At 44.8% G+C, this 23,931-nt stretch overlaps 1 non-coding gene across 1 annotated transcript; it reads left to right on the top strand.

The window, feature by feature from the left end:
* Positions 1-11,232: 11,232 nt before the first annotated feature.
* Positions 11,233-11,316, top strand: Trnas-gga (transfer RNA serine (anticodon GGA)). Its single transcript is given in 2 exon segments — positions 11,233-11,272; positions 11,282-11,316. It is a non-coding gene; the product is annotated as a tRNA-Ser (tRNA).
* The last annotated feature ends 12,615 nt before the right edge of the window (positions 11,317-23,931 follow it).

Here is a 23,931-nt window from a genome sequence, read left to right as displayed (position 1 = left end):
GAGAGAGAGAGATTAAGTAGTTCGAAAGCTACACGCTTGGAGTGCAACTGAATATCATTTTCCAGGTGGACTCATGTTTCCGGACCGCTCGCAAGGTTAGAAAAGTTAGAAAAACTGCACGACGCGAATATACACTCCTGGAAATGGAAAAAAGAACACATTGACACCGGTGTGTCAGACCCACCATACTTGCTCCGGACACTGCGAGAGGGCTGTACAAGCAATGATCACACGCACGGCACAGCGGACACGCCAGGAACCGCGGTGTTGGCCGTCGAATGGCGCTAGCTGCGCAGCATTTGTGCACCGCCGCCGTCAGTGTCAGCCAGTTTGCCGTGGCATACGGAGCTCCATCGCAGTCTTTAACACTGGTAGCATGCCGCGACAGCGTGGACGTGAACCGTATGTGCAGTTGACGGACTTTGAGCGAGGGCATATAGTGGGCATGCGGGAGGCCGGGTGGACGTACCGCCGAATTGCTCAACACGTGGGGCGTGAGGTCTCCACAGTACATCGATGTTGTCGCCAGTGGTCGGCGGAAGGTGCACGTGCCCGTCGACCTGGGACCGGACCGCAGCGACGCACGGATGCACGCCAAGACCGTAGGATCCTACGCAGTGCCGTAGGGGACCGCACCGCCACTTCCCAGCAAATTAGGGACACTGTTGCTCCTGGGGTATCGGCGAGGACCATTCGCAACCGTCTCCATGAAGCTGGGCTACGGTCCCGCACACCGTTAGGCCGTCTTCCGCTCACGCCCCAACATCGTGCAGCCCGCCTCCAGTGGTGTCGCGACAGGCGTGAATGGAGGGACGAATGGAGACGTGTCGTCTTCAGCGATGAGAGTCGCTTCTGCCTTGGTGCCAATGATGGTCGTATGCGTGTTTGGCGCCGTGCAGGTGAGCGCCACAATCAGGACGGCATACGACCGAGGCACACAGGGCCAACACCCGGCATCATGGTGTGGGGAGCGATCTCCTACACTGGCCGTACACCACTGGTGATCGTCGAGGGGACACTGAATAGTGCACGGTACATCCAAAGCGTCATCGAACCCATCGTTCTACCATTCCTAGACCGGCAAGGGAACTTGCTGTTCCAATAGGACAATGCACGTCCGCATGTATCCCGTGCCACCCAACGTGCTCTAGAAGGTGTAAGGCAACTACCCTGGCCAGCAAGATCTCCGGATCTGTCCCCCATTGAGCATGTTTGGGACTGGATGAAGCGTCGTCTCACGCGGTCTGCACGTCCAGCACGAACGCTGGTCCAACTGAGGCGCCAGGTGGAAATGGCATGGCAAGCCGTTCCACAGGACTACATCCAGCATCTCTACGATCGTCTCCATGGGAGAATAGCAGCCTGCATTGCTGCGAAAGGTGGATATACACTGTACTAGTGCCGACATTGTGCATGCTCTGTTGCCTGTGTCTATGTGCCTGTGGTTCTGTCAGTGTGATCATGTGATGTATCTGACCCCAGGAATGTGTCAATAAAGTTTCCCCTTCCTGGGACAATGAATTCACGGTGTTCTTATTTCAATTTCCAGGAGTGTATATTCCGCGTGAACATGACTCCTGCATGAGATGTAAATGAAACATGCGTGGTAAGTGTTGTTTCCAAACAAAGAACATACAACAATCTTCGCAAATAAACGACGCAACACGATGAAACTGCACACCGGCGTTCGTAGAATACTAAATCTTAAGCCTCTGATCGGCTCTCACAAGGCAAAATGCATCACCTAAGCGAAATACAAAATTTGCAGCCCCTTAGAGATAATGAGGCAGTCAGTCGGGTATTGCTGCCTGTTAGAAATACGACACTTTGCAAAAATAGCTACGTGGCAAACTGGGCGCTGGTAAAGTAAGCCAATGGGAGTAGCGCACTGCAACCAAAACTAGTGTAAAAGACGTGATAGTGTGGCTGGTGGTAACAGCTAGAGAGTTCCACTGAAGAATGCACTCGGATATATTCAGCATCAGGCACGCATCACAGAATCCTAATTGCTCACTTTGCGTCTTCTAAAGTTATTATCCCTCTTCCAGAAGATCACGCACGATGGTATTTCCGTTTATGATCTGGCACGAAACCGTTGTGAGAAGACTGCCAAAAATGCTTTTCCACGGAATGTCATTAATTTATTGATCGTTAAATTTTTTGCCGCAACATTCTTAAAAACACAATCACAAAATATTACAGAACATTCAATTCAAGGCACTGTTTTGTGAGTCACTGACTTAACTCGCTAACTGTAGTGTAAATCACACTTTAATATTACTAAATAATTAATAACTATAAATAATATCCGCTACGAGCACTTCTATCCGAGTGTGAAATCTTATGGGACTTAACTGCTAAGGTCATCAGTCCCTAAGTTTACACACTACTTAACCTATATTATCCTCAGGACAAACACACACACCCATGCCCGAGGGAGGACTCGAACCTCCGCCGGGACCAGCCGCACAGTCCATGACTGCAGCGCCTTCCGACCGCTTGGCTAATCCCGCGCGGCTATCGCTCAACATTTCAGGTCGTCCTGGACAAACTTCCCACCAACGTTACACGACACGTTTCAAAAATGTAGCGTGATGTTAACATTCTACTGTAAATCTGGTGTGTATGTAATCGAACAGCATCTTTTAGTTCACGCCGAGAGCCAATGCAAGTGCTACTCGTAGTTATCTGCACCTTATAACTAAGCGAGAGGGATGTAGTGGTGAATGTAAGTGGCGGGGTTCTAAACCATGGCTGAATGTCAGTATAAGATGAAGAGAAACGACACAATATTGAGATTAGAGAAGGTTACGGGACGTCGAATTGAGAACGTTTTTTCCAGATTACTGTGTGTCGGAAGTGTACACGTTTCGCCACTTTGGTGGGGCTTCAGTTTTTACAAACCCACAAAATGAACTTGACCTCTGTCATTATTTTTATAAGGTCATGCATGGCATTATCGATAAAGTGAACTAATGACATCATCAGTAACAAAATCGTCCTATCACAAGGTAGCCACACCTCTCTTTCCCCTCCCCTCCTTATTTCCAGCCATTCATAGCGCAGTATTAAAAATTCCAAGATGACTGAAACAGCTCAATTACGTTAGTGGTAAATTAGTTAAAGTCTTCCCCTTCTATCATCACCAATCAGTGACAGAGCTGTACTCCTTGTCTCCAGCCAATTATAATGCAGTATTTGGATCCAAGATGATGGAATCAGATTAAGTGAATGCTTTCCAGCCCATGACCCTTCTCTCTGCCTCCAGCCTATCAGAGCATAGTATGAAAGTGATCTGTAAAAATGTGTCAAATTACTTAATTCCTGATATAGGAAGCAAGTCACACAAACTACCTCAACTAGTTTCCAGGAAATCATAGCGCAATAGTAAAAGAAAGTGCAATAGGTGGTGGAAACAGACTAATTGTGTGTTTTATACCCCACTCCCCCTCACCTTCCCAACGAATCGATGTGTTGTATTCGAAAATAGCCCTGTTGTGTTAACAGGAAATTAAAAACCATGCCCTCCCCTCTATCTCCAGTGAGTCATAGAGCAGTATGAAATATCCAAGATGACTGAAAAAGCCGGTTGTCCTACAATTATATTCTTAGCTCCCTCTCCTCCCTATCTCCAACCAACGAGTTTGCAGTGTTAGAAAATAGCACCAGATATGCTGTAAAGATTACGTAACCTCCACCTGAAGGTCTTATTAATTCCTGGAAAATCGAAGATATACTTTATTTCTGGAATAAAAGTAGTGTCAAGTTGTAATATATACATAAAGAACAACCGTGTCATTTATATCCTCTCCTCCCTTTTCCAAACCAATCAGAGCTTAACATTAGAAAACAGATTAGGAAATTAAAAAACTCTTTCTTTCTCCCCTCCCCATCTCTCTATCACCAACCAATCACAGGGCACCATTAAAATGAAACACCCAGTGAAGAATTCCAAGGAAACAAAACAATAGTGTGCTTTACACGCCAAATAATCGTCTATGTCTGCAACTAGTCAGAGTGTAGTATTTAAATGCCATCACACTACTAATTTTCGATGTATACTTCCTCTTCTCCTGTTCCACTATTTCCAATGTAATATTTAAATGAAGTATAAAAATGGTGTCAAATTACATATTTTGCAATGTATGCATCAAGTCACACCTCTTACCCCTTCTTATCTCCAGCAAATAATAATACAGTATTTAACTTCCATGATGATGCTAACAAACGATCTGTCCAAGATAGATCATGTACTCCATCCTCCATATCTTCAAACAGTCAGTTTGTATTAGTATTAGAAAAACCGCCGGACATGCTGTAAAGAGATAGGGGGGAGGGGGCAAGAAATAATTACTAGACAACATAGTTGGTCTAAGAAAGACGTAGATATGTGTGTACATAAATGATGCATAACGTTTTGATGCTGGAATCACTTTTTAATACTGTTAAGCCAGAGCTATGTAAGTGCATAACTTTGACAATGACATCACTTTTATATTACATCAGAGGTATGTCTACGTACATAAATAATGTTACATAAGTCTACTTTTATGCTGAAAACGACGCATACCATTGACTGTCAAGGAAATAATAACTTTAAAGAAGAGGTTACGTAATTTTATAATTTGTCTGGTGCCATTTCGTAATACTACAAACTGATTGGTCGGAGATAGGGAGGAGAGGCACATAGGATACGTAGGACAAATGTTTTGTTTCCATCAACTTGGATATTTATACTGCCCTATGACTGACTGGAGATATGGAGGAGGGCATGGTTTTTAATTTCCTGTTAACACAACGAGGCTAATTTGTAATACTACATTCTCTTTGCTTTGAAATATTACAAGGAGGGAGTATAAAGAACACAACTGGTCTGCTTCCGTCATCTCCTGCATCCTTCTTTCATATTGGTTGGAGCCAGAGAGGAGGGGTACAGGGTATTTGATCTGTTTCCATCTTCTCGGACTTGAAATACTGTGTTATGGTTGGCTAGAGTTAAGCGGTAGTGTGCTATGAATGGCTGGAGAAAGGGGGAGAGGCGGCGTTAATTAATTTTCGACTAATGCAACTGGACTATATGAACCATCATGGACTTTTAATACTACACTGTGACTGGCTGGAAATAAGGTGGGGAGGGGAGGGGGAGAAAGAAATGTGGCTTCCCACTGACGAGGATGGCGATGTCACTGATGGCATCATTAGGCCAAGTTCATCCATGAAATGATCTTACAAAATGTCAGTGACTGAGTTCACGTTTGGCAGTATGTCTGTAACGATTCCAGCAGCACCAGAGTAAAAGTTTCGAAGGTAGGGGACGAGGTACTGGCGGAAATACAGCCGTGAAGACGGGTAGGTCAGTTGGTAGAGCATTTGCCCTAGAAAGGCAAAGATCCCGAGTTCGAGTCTCGATCCGGCACAAAGTTTTAACCTGCCAGGAAGTTTCATAACAGCGCACACTCCGCTGCAGAGTGAAAATTTCATTGTTGAAGCAGCAGAGTAGCCATACCTATGCTACTGAAATCCGCCGTTGTGGAGATACGGCTGTAAAATGGCAGCCAATCGGCAGCGAGTGTCCTGAAATGTATGCATTTAAATTAACTTGATGGAAATAATACCTGTTATGCTAAAACTGCAGCTACAAAGTAGAAGATTTACAATATGTAACTGGAGTAAGAAGATGCACTGATCTCTGTGTCCTGTAGTCCTAGATCCAGTGAACGATGAGTAACATCGCTTATATAATGCTCAGTGCAGTTCTTGGAGGTGGCTGTCGATGCGTCTTGCAACACTAGCTGAGACACTGGTCTGAGGTATTAACTAACTTGAGACATTGAATAAGTGAAGCGGTGTTTGTCCTTATGGTCAGAATTTGTGGACAGATGGCCACTTGAGAGCTATTTGTGTGACGTTAGCTGGAAGCATATCATACTCATTCACGTGTACCCTCTTTTTGAGTCTAACTGTAACTAAGCTGCGCATGAATCGTATGTACCTAGGCATTTATTTATGGACATTAGTACGGGATGCCCACCCTTCACATTTACGGCAGATTCAACTCTGCTGGGGACACTTTCAATCGGCTGTCTGAATGTCTTCCTCAGGAACCGAAACCAGGAAGGATGTGACGTTTGACTTTGGAGTCTTGAGCGAGCTTTACGTTCTGACGCATTCCAAAAGTGTTCTACTTGTTCAGGTCGGGACCGGCTACGGGAGCACTTCAGCAATGCGCAGACAATACACACAGACACGTGTCGTATTTGGAGTAGTATCGTCCTGATGAGAAATTGTACCACGATACTGTCGCGTGAGCGGTAACACGTGAGGACTCATGACGTCTATGACGTATCGTTGTGCTGCGAGAGTTCCCTCAATTGCTACCAGCCGTGACCTCAATTCATATCGATGGCTCCACAGTTCAGGAATTACAACCGAAACTATAGAGAAATGGGACCTCTCCCCAGGTCGCCGCCACAGTTGCGACGATGGTCATCCAGGGCAGTGCAGAACTGAGAATCCATCATTGAACCCAGTGCGGCGCCATTTATCATTATTCCATGCTTTCCGGTCACGGTACCACTCCGAATACGGGCGTTTGAATTGTTGTGTTAAAGGCTGCTTACAAACAGGATGCTAATTCTCTTGTCTGGCTCATGCCAGTCTGCGACTGATTACATAATCCCGTATGTCAGGCGCAGATGTAAATAGGTTACGATATGCTCGGTACACAGTATGGAGGTCCCCCCCTGTTGTAATCAGACTTTGACGACGAGTGCGCCTGAGCACACTTTTCTATGCAGTCCTAACTTCGCACCACTGTCACCTCTGGCTGTCCATAAATCTGGGAACTGCACAATTCGATCAGCCGGTCAACTGGAGACCCACAATGGAGCTCCTTTCGAACTGTTAGGTGCTGATAACGCTTTCCCAACCAAGTACGCGACATCTCCGTGTTGTTCACAGTGATCATTCAACATCTGACTCTGTTCACGCCCCTTATACATCCAACTGGGCCTGGTAACAATATTACAAGCGAACAAAACAAGTGCACCTAGGTGGCTGTTCCACCTGTCGCAGAGAACTGCAGCTCTAATCGTTTGCATACCAGGCGCGGGTGTGTACGTGCAGGAAGTTACAGCGAACACTGAACAAATTTTCAGCTGCCAAGATCCCTAAAATCCTTTACTCATACACAGACCAGTTTCGGCAATTCTCCGGTGCTATTTTTTACGACATATGATGAGAAACCCCCCCCCCCCCCCATGAACGATGGACCTTGCCGTTGGTGGGGAGGCTTGCGTGCCTCAGCGATACAGATAGCCGTACCGTAGGTACAACCACAACGGAGGGGTATCTGTTGAGAGGCCAGACAAACGTGTGGTTCCTGAAGAGGGGCAGCAGCCTTTTCAGTAGTTGCAAGGGCAACAGTCTGGATGATTGACTGATCTGGCCTTGTAACAATAACCAAAACGGCCTTGCTGTGCTGGTACTGCGAACGATTGAAAGCAAGGGGAAAGTACAGCCGTAATTTTTCCCGAGGGCATGCAGCTTTACTGTATGGTTAAATGATGATGGCGTCCTCTTGGGTAAAATATTCCGGAGGTAAAATAGTCCCCCATTCGGATCTCCGGGCGGGGACTACTCAAGAGGATGTCGTTATCAGGAGAAAGAAAACTGGCGTTCTACGGATCGGAGCGTGGAATGTCAGATCCCTTAATCGGGCAGGTAGGTTAGAAAATTTAAAAAGGGAAATGGATAGGTTAAAGTTAGATATAGTGGGAATTAGTGAAGTTCGCTGGCAGGAGGAACAAGACTTCTGGTCAGGTGACTACAGGGTTATAAACACAAAGTCAAATAGGGGTAATGCAGGAGTAGGTTTAATAATGAATAGGAAAATAGGAGTGCGGGTAAGCTACTACAAACAGCATAGTGAACGCATTATTGTGGCCAAGACAGATACGAAGCCCACACTTACTACAGCACTACAAGTTTATATGCCAACTAGCTCTGCAGATGACGAAGAAATTGAAGAAATGTATGATGAAATAAAAGAAATTATTCAGATAGTGAAGGGAGACGAAAATTTAATAGTCATGGGTGACTGGAATTCGAGTGTAGGAAAAGGGAGACAAGGAAACGTAGTAGGTGAATATGGATTGGGGCTAAGAAATGAAAGAGGGAGCCGCCTGGTAGAATTTTGCACAGAGCACAACTTAATCTTAGCTAACACTTGGTTTAAGAATCATGATAGAAGGTTGTATACATGGAAGAACCCTGGAGATACTAAAAGGTATCAGATAGATTATATAATGGTAAGACAGAGATTTAGGAACCAGGTTTTAAATTGTAAGACATTTCCAGGGGCAGATGTGGACTCTGACCACAATCTATTGGTTATGACCTGTAGATTAAAACTGAAGAAACAGCAAAAAGGTGGCAATTTAAGGAGATGGGACCTGGATAAATTGAAAGAACCAGAGGTTGTACAGAGTTTCAGGGAGAGCATAAGGGAACAATTGACAGGAATGGGGGAAAGAAATACAGTAGAAGAAGAATGGGTAGCTTTGAGGGATGAAGTAGTGAAGGCAGCAGAGGATCAAGTAGGTAAAAAGACGAGGGCTAGTAGAAATCCTTGGGTAACAGAAGAAATATTGAATTTAATTGATGAAAGGAGAAAATATAAAAATGCAGTAAGTGAAGCAGGCAAAAAGGAATACAAACGTCTCAAAAATGAGATCGACAGGAAGTGCAAAATGGCTAAGCAGGGATGGCTGGAGGACAAATGTAAGGATGTAGAGGCTTATCTCACTAGGGGTAAGATAGATACTGCCTACAGGAAAATTAAAGAGACCTTTGGAGATAAGAGAACCACTTGTATGAACATCAAGAGCTCAGATGGAAACCCAGTTCTAAGCAAAGAAGGGAAAGCAGAAAGGTAGGAGTATATAGAGGGTCTATACAAGGGCGATGAACTTGAGGACAATATTATGGAAATGGAAGAGGATGTAGATGAAGACGAAATGGGAGATCCCAAAGAAAGCAGGTGTTGACAGATGTGAAAATTACCGAACAATCAGTTTAATAAGCCACAGCTGCAAAATACTAACACGAATTCTTTACAGACGAATGGAACAACTGGTAGAAGCCGACCTCGGGGAAGATCAGTTTGGATTCCGTAGAAATGTTGGAACACGTGAGGCAATACTGACCTTACGACTTATCTTAGAAGAAAGATTAAGGAAAGGCAAACCTACGTTTCTAGCATTTGTAGACTTAGAGAAAGCTTTTGACAATGTTGACTGGAATACTCTCTTTCAAATTCTAAAGGTGGCAGGGGTAAAATACAGGGAGCGAAAGGCTATTTACAATTTGTACAGAAACCAGATGGCAGTTATAAGAGTCGAGGGATATGAAAGGGAAGCAGTGGTTAAGAAGGGAGTAAGACAGGGTTGTAGCCTCTCCCCAATGTTATTCAATCTGTATATTGAGCAAGCAGTAAAGGAAACAAAAGAAAAATTCGGAGTAGGTATTAAAATCCATGGAGAAGAAATAAAAATTTTGAGGTTCGCCGATGACATTGTAATTCTGTCAGAGACAGCAAAAGGACTTGGAAGATCAGTTGAACGCAATGGACAGTGTCTTGAAAGAAGGATATAAGATGAACATTAACGAAAGCAAAACGAGGATGATGGAATGTAGTCGAATTAAGTCGGGTCATGCTGAGGGAATTAGATTTCGAAATGAGACATTCAAAGCAGCAAACGAGTTTTGCTATTTGGGGGGCAAAATAACTGATGATGGTCGAAGTAGAGAGGATATAAAATGTAGACTGGCAATGGCAAGGAAAGCGTTTCTGAAGAAGAGAAATTTGTTAACATCGAGTATAGATTTAAGTGTCAGGAAGTCATTTCTGAAAGTATTTGTATGGAGTGTAGCCATGTATGGAAGTGAAACGTGGACGGTAAATAGTTTGGACAAGAAGAGAATAGAAGCTTTCGAAATGTGGTGCTACAGAAGAATGCTGAAGATTAGATGGGTAGATCACGTAACTAATGAGGAAGTATTGAATAGGATTGGGGAGAAGAGAAGTTTGTGGCACAACTTGACCAGAAGAAGGGATCGGTTGGTAGGACATGTTCTGAGGCATCAAGGGATCATCAATTTAGTATTGGAGGGCAGCGTGGAGGGTAAAAATCGTAGGGGGAGACCAAGAGATGAATACACTAAGCAGATTCAGAAGGATGTAGGTTGCAGTAGGTACTGGGAGATGAAGAAGCTTGCACAGAATAGAGTAGCATGGAGAGCTGCATCAAACCAGTCTCAGGACTGAAGACCATAACAACAACAACAACATGATGAGAAAAAGAGTCAGAACAGCAGAAAGGTGGAAAGGGTGGACGGTACATGAAATAAATTGCACACTCCACGATGTTTCAGGAAATGGAAAGCTACAGAGACGAGCTACAAGATTTATGGAACACAATCTTCTAATTTAAGAGATAGGTTAAAAACTCGAGATTGTTGCAAAGCAAGTTTACGAAGAAAACCTAAATTTTCTAAAGAACAGGAATGTGCTTCTTTAGCAAAGATATTTTATCGAATATCTTCAGTGGAGCTGAGAAGATTAACGTATCAATATGAAGAAGCAAATAATATTTAGCATGATTTTAATAAAGCGTCCAAAACAGCTGGAAAGGATTGGCTCACTGGGTTTCTTACAAGAAATCCGTCAGTCAGCATTCGGAAACTTGAGGATACCAATCTCAATCGGATTTCACCTTTTAACACAAGTGAAGTTTAATTCTTTTCTTCGAACCTCACCGAAGTAATAGACGCCCCTAAGTTCGAAGCCTCTAGAATTTACTATTATGATGAGACAGGAATATCAACAGTTCAAAAGCTAGGAAAAATTTTAGCACCCAAAAGAGCTAAATATTGTTTGAACAATAAGCTGGAGGCGTGGGAAGAACATTATAGTGTGTTGTGTATTGAGTGCCAGTGGGGCATGTGCACCTCCCATGTTTATTTTTCCTCAGCTTACGTTGCTCCTGCCCTACAGAATGGGATGCCACAAAATTCAATACATGAATGAAGCATGAACGGTTGGATGACCGAGGTTCTCTTTCCATAGTGGCTGAAGCATCCTGCTAACTTTACCAAGACATTTAAGAAACATAAAATTCTTTTGATTTTAGCCAATTAAACTAGCCATGTGACCATAGAAACCGGGCGCCGGCCGGAGTGGCCGAGCGGTTAAAGGCGCTACAGCCTGGAACCGCACGACCGCTGCGGTCGCAGGTTCGAATCCTGCCTCGGGCATGGATGTGTGTGATGTCCTTAGGTTAGTTAGGTTTAAGTAGTTCTAAGTTCTAGGGGACTTATGACAACAGCAGTTGAGTCCCATAGTGCTCAGAGCCATTTGAACCATAGAAACCGGCCGGAGTGGCCGTGCGGTTCTAGGCGCTACAGTCTGGAACCGAGCGACCGCTAAGGTCGCAGGTTCGAATCCTGCCTCGGGCATGGATGTGTGTGATTTCCTTAGGTTATTTACGTTTAATTAGTTCTAAGTTCTAGGCGACTGATGACCTCAGAAGTTAAGTCACATGGAGCTCAGACCCATTTGAACCATTTTGACCCCAGAAGCCTACAACTTTTGCAAGGACAATGGAATAGTAGTGGTAACACTACCATCTCACTGTTTTCAAAGGCTAGAATCTTTAGATGTGGCCTTTTTCAGCAGCTTGAAGGCTTCATTTAATTAACAATGTGACAATTTTGTGAAGTCTGACCCTCACCAGAAAGTAACACCCTATGACTTTTGTTCTATCTTTAGCAAAGCCTTCACGAGAATTGGATATATTGTAAAGGATATCTGCCTTCAGCAAAATAGGATTTTTCCCTCTAGATCCTGTCGAATTTAGTGACGACGACTTCATGCTTTTGCACTCAGAAAAACGACAGCTTTAAGACTACCAATTGTTGAGGGTGGTAGAGCTGAAAAAAGGTGAAAGTAATGAGCCAGTTGTGCTTTGTTCCTAAAAGAAAGTGGTTGGTATCCTCGATGATGTAGACAAAGACAAGTTCAGCCTGCAGCTGGGCTACAATTCAGAGACATTTCTTCACTATCAGGCCCTGTTAAATTGAAGAAAAGTGCCAGACAATAGCATTCCTCAATTTTCACTTTGAAACCTAACAAAGTTAGTTTAGAAAAAGCGGCTTTAGAAAAGCGGACCTTTACGAAAATCAAAGTTAAAGCCTAAGAGAAAAAAACAAGTTCAGAAAGTTTGCATCGAAGTTAAGACCTCAGCAATCTGACGTAATGAAATGTTGACGGAACATTTCTTTGGAGTCTTTATCGGATGATGATTTAGAACCAGCGTAGTACAAACTCTGTAGTGATGATGAAATGGATGATACTGACCCTTTCGTAGAAACCCCTGTTACAAGAAACACTGGAGCGTTTACTAACAACGATTCCGTTTGACTACTCTGTGGAGAGTTTGGGAAAAACAGCAAGCGCCGGCCCTAGTGGCCGAGCGGTTGTAGGCGCTACAGTCTGGAACCGCGCGACCGCTACGGTCGCAGGGTCGAATCATGCCTCGGGCATGGATGTGTGTGATGTCCTTAGGTTAGTTAGGTTTAAGTAGTTCTAGGGGACTGATGATCTCAGACGTTAAGTCCCATAGTGCTCACAGCCATTGGAACCAAAAACAGCAAGCAGTAGATTCGAAGTGTGATTTGCAGTAGGTGGTTTCATTCAGAGTGTTGTGGATATGACACTATTGAAAAGCATGTTTGAGACTTCTGCCGTTCAAATAGGCCCTAAATGGGAACAGAGACAAGTTGAGTCCATTACGTTACAATGTTATTTCACCATTAAAAGGATTTTTGATTTTTTGCTCTCTGTCGGAAATTTAATAAGTCGTGAAATTAACATTTTTTAATTCTAAATAAAGTCTTAAGTCAGAATATTTTCAGTTGTTTTACATTTACAAAGTTTTTGCCATTTTATGTGCTATATCCTATTACACATCTACATTTTTATAAAACACCTGTAGAAGTGTAAATAGATTTAATACACCAAATACGGAATCATAAAGGAGTAGGGAACTGACTGCTTGACAAAATAAGATGTTCACCATTTCAGTTGAGTTCCAAAAATAAGAAATATTTTTAAAAAATGGCTGAAGTGTATGGTATTTCTCCACTCTCCTCTATGTTATACTGCGGCAATACGTACTTTTAATTTACGTGTTTTACGAGAATTCGAAATGCCGAACATGTTCATTTATTTAACAGCCATGTTATTAGATTAGTGAATTAGAGACATACTCATTTTCCATTCTCTCTGTATATGTTTGAGTAATTTTCTGCAAAATAAATAACTGAGCAGCGCCGGTGGTTATTTTTCCACCAAGCTGAATTTAATTCACAAAACGCGATAGACTGCTTACGCTGCACTCCAAATTCGTAATTATTATTATTTAATGATTCTAACCCGTAATTGAAGGAAACATAGTATTCGCTAAGTGTGGATGAAATGTGAGACAGATCTATCTTGTACCGTATTTGGAAAGAATCGCGGACTCACTGATTATGTCTCTTTCAAACGACTGATTTACATAAATAGCCATACATCCAAACCGTTCGAACGCAAAAAGTATTAAACACTTCATTTCTATTGAAGTGACATGCATGGACATCATAAGCATTATTTCATCAACTGTTTTTTTTCCTGTTACGAACGTCGAAACGTCATTTAAGACGAAATATAAGAGTTTACCGAACCTTAGAACATGGAGCAGCGAACGTATGTCTCTACAACTATATGAATGTGAGTCAACTTCAAATAGGGGTTTGGTTTGACAAACAGTTTCAAACATTTTGGATTCTTTCACCAATTGCTTTACTGTGGATTGAACGCTTCAAAAGACATGGTCATTTAAAAGGCACATATGAAATTACAAATAGATTGCTAATGAATTATGTACGACATATTTAATGTTAATAACGATTAATCGCTGGAGGTTTCGATTTTGACATGCATTCGCCAAAGTGAAAGGGGTAGGACTTATCACACACCATATTGATCACAGACTTTCTCGACGAATTTCATTGATGAAATCTTCTCGGTTATCAGCCGAGATACAGTGTCGTGTTGTTGCAACTTTTCGACGACTTTCCCTCTCGTCATCTTCAGGCGCCTGAAAATGACCTGTGGGACACTTGTCGAAACGCTGAGATAACACGAAGGAACGACTCGGCTGACAACCCGAGAAGATTTCATCACACGTAATGTCAAGGAAGCTAAAGGATGCTTAGGGTTTACCGTCCAGTTGAGAGCGAAGTCATTACAGACGGAGAGGAACTTCAGCTTTGGGAAGGGTGCGGAAGAAATCAGCCGTGTCCTTTCAGAGCAAGCATCCCAACATTTGTCCTACACGATTTGTGAAAACCTAAGAAAGACTAAACCACGACGGATGACTGTCTCTTTAGGGTTCTGCATCTAATCTGTAAAAACGTTGTCACTCCATCTGTTAAGACCCTGTTTGACTTTAAGTCAAATACTATGCTCTAGTGTTCCTCGGTGGTGTGAAAGATTTCTGCTTGTAGGTCAATGCAATCAAAGATACAGCCATTTACGTCACATATTTTGATACTCACAAAGTCACTCGCAGAACTATCTATATACACAACATACAACTATCTATACAGGGTGTTACAAAAAGGTACGGCCAAAATTTCAGAAAACATTCCTCACACACAAAGAAAGAAAATATGTTATGTGGACATGTGTCCGGAAACGCTTACTTTCCATGTTAGAACTCATTTTATTACTTCTCTTCAAATCACATTAATCATGGAATGGAAACACACAGCAACAGAACGAACCAGCGTGACTTCAAACACTTCGTTACAGGAAATGTTGAAAATGTCCTCCGTTAGCGAGGATATATACATCCACCCTCCGTCGCATGGAATCCCTGATGCGCTGATGTAGCCCTGGAGAATGGCGTATTGTATCACAGCCGTCCACAATATGGGCACGAAGAGTCTCTACATTTGGTACCGGGGTTGCGTAGACAAGAGCTTTCAAATGCCCCCATAAATGAAAGTCAAGAGGGTTGATGTCAGGTGAGCGTGGAGGCCATGGAATTGGTCCGCCTCTACCAATCCATCGGTCACCGAATCTGTTGTTGAGAAGCGTACGAACACTTCGACTGAAATGTGCAGGAGCTCCATCGTGCATGAACCACATGTTGCGTCGTACTTGTAAAGGCACATGTTCTAGCAGCACAAGTAAAGTATCCCGTATGAAATCATGATAACGTGCTCCATTGAGCGTAGGTGGAAGAACATGGGGCCCAATCAAGACATCACCAACAATGCCTGCCCAAACGTTCACAGAAAATCTGTGTTGATGACGTGATTGCACAATTGCGTGCGGATTCTCGTCAGCCCACACATGTTGATTGTGAAATTTTACAATTTGATCACGTTGGAATGAAGCCTCATCCGTAAAGAGAACATTTGCACTGAAATGAGGATTGACACATTTTTGGATGAACCATTGGCAGAAGTGTACGCGTGGAGACCAATCAGCTGCTGATAGTGCCTGCACACGCTGTACACGGTACGGAAACAACTGGTTCTTCCGTAGCACTCTCCATACAGTGACGTGGTCAACGTTACCTTGTACAGCAGCAACGTCTCTGACATTAGGGTTATCGTCAACTGCACGAAGAACTGCCTCGTCCATTGCAGGTGTCCTCGTCGTTCTAGGTCTTCCCCAGTCGCGAGTCATAGACTGTAATGTTCCGTGCTCCCTAAGACACCGATCAATTGCTTAGATTTTGTATTGTATTCACCTGACTGGTTGTTGGTTGTTTCGGGGAAGGAGACCAGACAGCGAGGTCATCGGTCTCATCGGATTCGGGAAGGACGGGGGAGGATGTCGGCCGTGCCCTTTCAAAGGAACCATCCCGGCATTTGCCTGGAGCGATTTAGGAAAATCACGGAAAACCTAAATCAGGATGTCCGGACGCGGGATTGAACCGTCGTCCTCCCGAATGCGAGTCCAGTGTCTAACCACTGCGCCACCTCGCTCGGTAATTGCTTCGAACGTCTTCCTGTCGGGACACCTTCGTTCTGGAAATCTGTCTCGATACAAACGTACCGCGCCACGGCTATTGCCCGTGCTAATCCATACATAAAATGGGCATCTGCCAACTCCGCATTTTAAGACATTGCACTGACTGCAAAACCACGTTCGTGATGAACACTGACCTGTTGATGCTAGTACTGTAGAGCAATGGGTCGCATGTCAACACAAGCACCGAAGTCAACATTACCTTCCTTCAATTGGGCCAACTGGCGGTGAATCGAGGAAGTACAGTACATACTGACGAAACTAACATGAGCTCTAACATGGAAATTAAGCGTTTCCGGACACATGTCGACATAACATCTTTTCTTTATTTGTGTGTGAGGAATGTTTCCTGAAGGTTTGGTCGTAACTTTTGTAACACCCCGTGTACGTAATCAAGTTTGTACGGGATTCACATTTGTCCTGTTTATCTTTTAACACTGCTGTCAGTGAATGCAGATCTATCTGAACCAGTTTCGAGCGAACATTACAAAGAGAACTGTTCGTTTTACACATTTGGAGACGGTTACGACTGTTCACGCAGACAATTTATACGTTCTCACTGGGTCAAACAACACACAACCAATTCAGCAACTGACAGGGGGCCTTTAGTTTTGACCGACGAGTCATCGCTTTGCCTCTGTCCAACTGATGCAGGTCATCAATTGCAGCCATGGCCCACTGAGGGGCTTGCCTCACAGACCGTGGAAGCTGTACTTCAGACAGGAGGCGGTTCTGTGACGTTTTCGGGCTGTTTCTCGTACCATGAACTAAACTCACTTATTTAAGTTACCGTGAACATGAATCGCTACTTTTATTTCTGCATTGTTTTGCCTATACACATTCCAGTGTTCCAAGATGACAAAAGACGTGTTTATTGAGCTGCACGCAGTCGTTCCTGGTTTGATGAACACTCGAGCACCCTACTGCACTTAGACCGGCTGGTTAAGTCACACGATGTTATCTCAATATAAAAAGTCTGAGACAATGATGAAAACTAGCACTCAAAATCCCCAGAGATCGATACCTCTATGGGATCTAATCATCAAGCAATGACTTAACGTGGATATGATATAGCTGAAGAAGTTCGTGAACTCTCTTCCTCACCGAATTAGTCCCATTAGAAAACATTAGAAGACACAGAGCTCTAATATTAGAGAAAGAATGTAACAGAGTATTGTAAAACTTGAGACAACTAAAGCACAAAGGACAGATAAGAGTCCTTCGGAATTTCTGTAACCATTGCGGGAAGTGGCAACCGAGGAGCTATTCAAGTTGATGTGTAGAATCTATCACAGATCATTAGATTTCCAGAAAAATATCATCCACGTAATTTCGAAGATTGCAAGAGCAGGTAAGTGCGAGAACTACCGCTCGGTCAGATTAACAGCTCATCCATCCAAGCTATTGCCAAGAATAAAGTACAGAAGGAAAAAGAAACTCGAAAATATGTTACACCAGATTTAACGAATCGAACTCCCAAGACGTACCAGCTTCAACCTTATGAGTACTTTACAAGTGAATTCACGTGTTCAATGTTTGGCGTTAAGTATGTAAATGACAAAAAGTTTAGGGAAATTTTGAAATTATGTGTAAAGTCCACTGCAAGTCAGTAAGCGCTCTCATTTGCAAATATTGGAATATATAGTCTGGCTATTTGTGCATTGTGAGTTACTCTGCCTCAAGACGTATAAAAAGCCTCTACGTTTAATTATTGTCTTACTCTGTTAGAACATTAACGTCAGATTATAGCTCTTAATAAGTACATGATGACAGCATTTTAAATTCGTTCAAAAACTGTTTGAAATATTGAAAGTTAAATATTGTTGCTCGTGGAAGGCATGAGAGAGCCATACTGCTGCTGACATTCTGAACCATGAGTCACGAACCAGGATACTAGTTTAGCAGTTCTGACGTTGCACTGATAATGGAAGCAAAACTGAAGAAAAATCAAGACACGTTCATAGGATTTGTAGACCCTGAAAACGCATTCTACAATGTAAAATGGTGCAAGATATTTGAAGTTCTGAGAAAAATACAAAGACTTCTCTACGTCGTTGGCCCCTTACTTGTTTGAGATTTATCGCGAATCTCTAGATTAGTACAAAGCGCCAAGCGACTGGAAAAAAGAGCAGGTTACTCGTGTATATAAGAAGGGTAAAAGAATGGTCCCGCAGAGTTACAGACCAATACCCTTGACACTGAGTTCGAATACAATAAAGCTGCTAGAGACTGATGTAAGTAGGCTGTTTAGGTTTTCACGTTGGTAACACCACGTAGCGCTCTGTATGAAAATCACTGACTGTGCTGTGCGCAGTCTGTGGCTCGTTTGCATTGTTGGAATTTTTGCTGTTGTAGTGTTGGGCAGTTATATGTGAACAGAGCGTAGCGTTGTGCAGTTGGAGGTGAGCCGCCAGCAGTGGTGGATGTAGGGAGAGAGATGGCAGAATGTTGAGAGCGGACGATCTGGACTTGTGTCCATCAGAAAGAGTGTATTTGTAATACTGGATATCATGAATGACTTTTGAACATTATTAAAGTAAATACATTGTTTGTTCTCTATCAAAATCGTTCATTTGCTAACAATGCCTATCAGTAGTTAGTGCCTTCAGGAGTTAGAACCTTTTGTTCAGCTGGCAGTATTGGCGCTCATTGTGTTGCAGTAGTTCGAGTAACGAAGTTTTTTGTGAGGTAAGTGATTCATGAAAGGTATAGGTTATTGTCAGTCACGGCCATTCCTTTGTAGTGATTATTGAATGTCAGATTGCGTTGGGCTAAAAAAATTGTGTGTCTGTTTAGTGTTGATCAGAATAAGTAAAGAGAGAAATGTCTGCGTACGTTCAGTTCTTCTCAGCTGTTTGAAAATCAAATAATGTAAGAGGTTTATCAGCACAGCAATTCATTAATTTTTGTAAGGGGATGTTTCACTGAGACGCTCAGTCCACGAATGAGGACTGGTTTAGAAAGCGTCGATCGTGTGAGACCCAGCTTACTCTTTTCTCAAAGGATGTATTGCGAACTAAGGACGGAGGGCGACAGACTGATTCCATATTTCTAGATTTCCGAAAAGCATTCGACACTGCAGACTGTTAACGACGGTACGTGCATACGGAACAGGCTATCAGATATGTGATTGGCACCAAGACTTCTTAAGTAATGGAACCCAGTGTGTTGTCTTCGACGGTGAGCGTTCATCGCAGACGGGGATAACATCAGGAGTGCCCCAGCGAAGTGCTATTTTCTATACACATAAATGATCTGGCAGACAGGGTGGGCAGTTATTGGCTGATGATGCTGTGGTGCACAGGAAGGTGTCGAAGGAAAAGTGACTGCAGGTTCATACAAGATGAGCTAGATAAAATTTATAGTTGGCTCTTAATGTAGAAAAATGTAATTTAACGCGGTTGAGGAGGAAAAACAAACCACTAATATTCGGATACAGCCTTAGTAGTGTTCTGCTTAACACAGCCACATCGTTTAAATATCTGGGCGTAAAGCTGTGAAGTGATATGAAGTGGAACAAGCATGTGAGTACTGTGGAACGGAGGGCGAATGGTCGACTTCGGTTTATTGGGAGAATTTTAGGAAAGTGTGGTTCCTATGTAGAGGAGACTGCATATAGGACGCTAGTGCGATCCGTTCTTGAGTACTGATCGAGTATTTTGGATCCGCTCCGGGTCGGGTTGAAAGAGAACTTCGAAGCAATTGAGAGGCGAGCTGCTACATTTAGTGCCTCTAGGTTCGACCAGTGTGCAGGTGTTACGAATATGCTTCGGGAGCTGAAGTGAGAGTCCCTGGAGGGAAGAAGACATTCATTTCGAAGAACACTGCTGAGAAAGTTCAGAAAACCGGCAATTGAAGTTGACTGCAGAACGAACCTACTGCAGCCAACATAAATTTCGCGTAGGGACCACGAGTAACAGATACGAGAAATTAGGGCTCATACGGTGGCATATACACTCCTGGAAATGGAAAAAAGAACACATTGACACAGGTGTGTCAGACCCACCATACTTGCTCCGGACACTGCGAGAGGGCTGTACAAGCAATGATCACACGCACGGCACAGCGGACACACCAGGAACCGCGGTGTTGGCCGTCGAATTGCGCTAGCTGCGCAGCATTTGTGCACCGCCGCCGTCAGTGTCAGCCAGTTTGCCGTGGCATACGGAGCTCCATCGCAGTCTTCAACACTGGTAGCATGCCGCGACAGCGTGGACGTGAACCGTATGTGCAGTTGACGGACTTTGAGCGAGGGCGTATAGTGGGCATGCGGGAGGCCGGGTGGACGTACCGCCGAATTGCTCAACACGTGGGGCGTGAGGTCTCCACAGTACATCGATGTTGTAGCCAGTGGTCGGCGGAAGGTGCACGTGCCCGTCGACCTGGGACCGGACCGCAGCGACGCACGGATGCACGCCAAGACCGTAGGATCCTACGCAGTGCCGTAGGGGACCGCACCGCCACTTCCCAGCAAATTAGGGACACTGTTGCTCCTGGGGTATCGGCGAGGACCATTCGCAACCGTCTCCATGAAGCTGGGCTACGGTCCCGCACACCGTTAGGCCGTCTTCCGCTCACGCCCCAACATCGTGCAGCCCGCCTCCAGTGGTGTCGCGACAGGCGTGAATGGAGGGACGAATGGAGACGTGTCGTCTTCAGCGATGAGAGTCGCTTCTGCCTTGGTGCCAATGATGGTCGTATGCGTGTTTGGCGCCGTGCAGGTGAGCGCCACAATCAGGACTGCATACGACCGAGGCACACAGGGCCAACACCCGGCATCATGGTGTGGGGAGCGATCTCCTACACTGGCCGTACACCACTGGTGATCGTCGAGGGGACACTGAATAGTGCACGGTACATCCAAACCGTCATCGAACCCATCGTTCTACCATTCCTAGACCGGCAAGGGAACTTGCTGTTCCAACAGGACAATGCACGTCCGCATGTATCCCGTGCCACCCAACGTGCTCTAGAAGGTGTAAGTCAACTACCCTGGCCAGCAAGATCTCCGGATCTGTCCCCCATTGAGCAAGTTTGGGACTGGATGAAGCGTCGTCTCACGCGGTCTGCACGTCCAGCACGAACGCTGGTCCAACTGAGGCGCCAGGTGGAAATGCCATGGCAAGCCGTTCCACAGGACTACATCCAGCATCTCTACGATCGTCTCCATGGGAGAATAGCAGCCTGCATTGCTGCGAAAGGTGGATATACACTGTACTAGTGCCGACATTGTGCATGCTCTCTTGCCTGTGTCTATGTGCCTGTGGTTCTGTCAGTGTGATCATGTGATGTATCTGACCTCAGGAATGTGTCAATAAAGTTTCCCCTTCCTGGGACAATGAATTCACAGTGTTCTTATTTCAAGTTCCAGGAGTGTAGTTAGTCGTTTCTCCCAAATGAACCGTGAATTTACTTTCCAAACCTTTTCATAAGAATTTACTCTATTTACTAGCGATTCATCAAGAACATTAACACATTTAATCACACTAAGCATAGAAGTAGTTGGCAGTGGGTAACTGATAAAAACAAATTAAATTTCTTTCAACAAATGGAAATTTTATTCCTAAAAGCCGTTTTTTTTTGACACAGAATTAAAACTATAATCAGAGAACACCCTCAAAATATCAAGTTACAATTTTATTCACAGGCAGAAAGAACAAATATTGACAGTATGAGCTTTCGGACTGAGAACCTTGCCGCTGCCTTTTGAGACGGCCGTAGTCACGACCGCTCACAACAACCTCTGACAGACTACACTGGTGCGAAATCTGCAACACACCAGATTACTTTAAACTAAAAATTTTAACAACTCACACAAGCACATAAACTATGCACCCCGTAGGAGGGATGGAAATGGTACAAAACACTAACATTAAAAAATTAACTCTTGCCAGCGAAGGTGCAACTTGTTAAAAAAAAAAAACTCTTGCGGTGGAAGGGTGGCAACTTTATACACTAAAATGACCGTTTAAATAAAAATCCATAAAATGCAGTCTTACATAAAATATACAAACATGCTCTACATTACAAATATACCGCCTCACAAGATGATAGGCATGATAAAAACATATTTCAGGAATTCAGCCGTTACACTTCAAGCAATAAATTCGTTAACACCGAATCCGACAAACATGACAGAGGAAGCTATTAACGTATGGCAGACCGACAGACAGACTAGTACCTGCCTAACAAATGGGGACGAGAGACAAACGAGCAAGCTGGGGACGAGAGACGGACCAAGAAAACAAGTAGGATTTAACAAGTAAATGAAATAACATATCACGAGTCACTTAACTTCTAATAAACTGCGATGCCTGACGAAGACCTGGCGCAGCACCCCCAAAACGCTCTCCCGAACCGTCCGCTGCCAGCCGCTGCAACGGACGCAGGAAGGCCGCCGATCTCCCGTCTCACGGCGTCGCAGGTCGGACCAGCCAGACCGATGTCGAGGGTTGACTCCTGTTGCTCTCGTGTCAGCCGCGAAGTCACTACCCCCTCGCTATGCTGGACTCACGAGGCGACCTCACATGCGCCGACGCTCACGGCGGACAAGTGATTTTGTGTCCCAGTGCGCGACCGACCAAGCGATCGATCCAACCGCCAATGACCATTGCCTGAACGACTCGAACAGACTGGCGGCCTAACACATACTAGCACTCCGGACGACAGACAGACGCTGACTGCGCCACACTGACCCGGCTGACCAACTGACCCGACTCGCCCCTAGCGAGCTCATAGCGCCCCTTAAATGCACGTGAACAGGCAACTTTTCCCCTTTCCCACCAGAGAGAGATACCAAAGCTGCGATAGCCACAGCGGCACCACCGCCAGAAACGGAGGGCGTCTGCTTCACACTACGCGCTGCGGCGCGCTCTTCAAAACAGCAAATTTTTACCACGGCTCAACTAGCTCTATCTGTGAGTGGAACAGGAAAGGAAATGACTAGTTGTGGTACAGGGTACCCTCCGCCACGCACTGTACGGTGGCTTGCGGAGTATCTATGTGGACGAAGATGCACATGTATGCTACACTCCTGGAAATGGAAAACAGAACACATTGACACCGGTGTGTCAGACCCACCATACTTGCTCCGGACACTGCGAGAGGGCTGTACAAGCAATGATCACACGCACGGCACAGCGGACACACCAGGAACCGCGGTGTTGGCCGTCGAATGGCGCTAGCTGCGCAGCATTTGTGCACCGCCGCCGTCAGTGTCAGCCAGTTTGCCGTGGCATACGGAGCTCCATCGCAGTCTTTAACACTGGTAGCATGCCGCGACAGCGTGGACGTGAACCGTATGTGCAGTTGACGGACTTTGAGCGAGGGCGTATAGTGGGCATGCGGGAGGCCGGGTGGACGTACCGCCGAATTGCTCAACACGTGGGGCGTGAGGTCTCCACAGTACACCGATGTTGTCGCCAGTGGTCGGCGGAAGGTGCACGTGCCCGTCGACCTGGGACCGGACCGCAGCGACGCACGGATGCACGCCAAGACCGTAGGATCCTACGCGGTGCTGTAGGGGACCGCACCGCCACTTCCCAGCAAATTAGGGACACTGTTGCTCCTGGGGTATCGGCGAGGACCATTCGCAACCGTCTCCATGAAGCTGGGCTACGGTCCCGCACACCGTTAGGCCGAATGGAGACGTGTCGTCTTCAGCGATGAGAGTCGCTTTTGCCTTGGTGCCAATGATGGTCGTATGCGTGTTTGGCGCCGTGCAGGTGAGCGCCACAATCAGGACTGCATACGACCGAGGCACACAGGGCCAACACCCGGCATCA

This window comes from Schistocerca cancellata, chromosome 8, assembly GCF_023864275.1.
Source record: "Schistocerca cancellata isolate TAMUIC-IGC-003103 chromosome 8, iqSchCanc2.1, whole genome shotgun sequence".
NCBI lineage: Eukaryota > Metazoa > Arthropoda > Insecta > Orthoptera > Acrididae > Schistocerca > Schistocerca cancellata.
The sequence above is the reverse complement of the archived record's forward strand: the minus strand, read 5'-3'. Positions and strand labels throughout refer to the sequence as shown.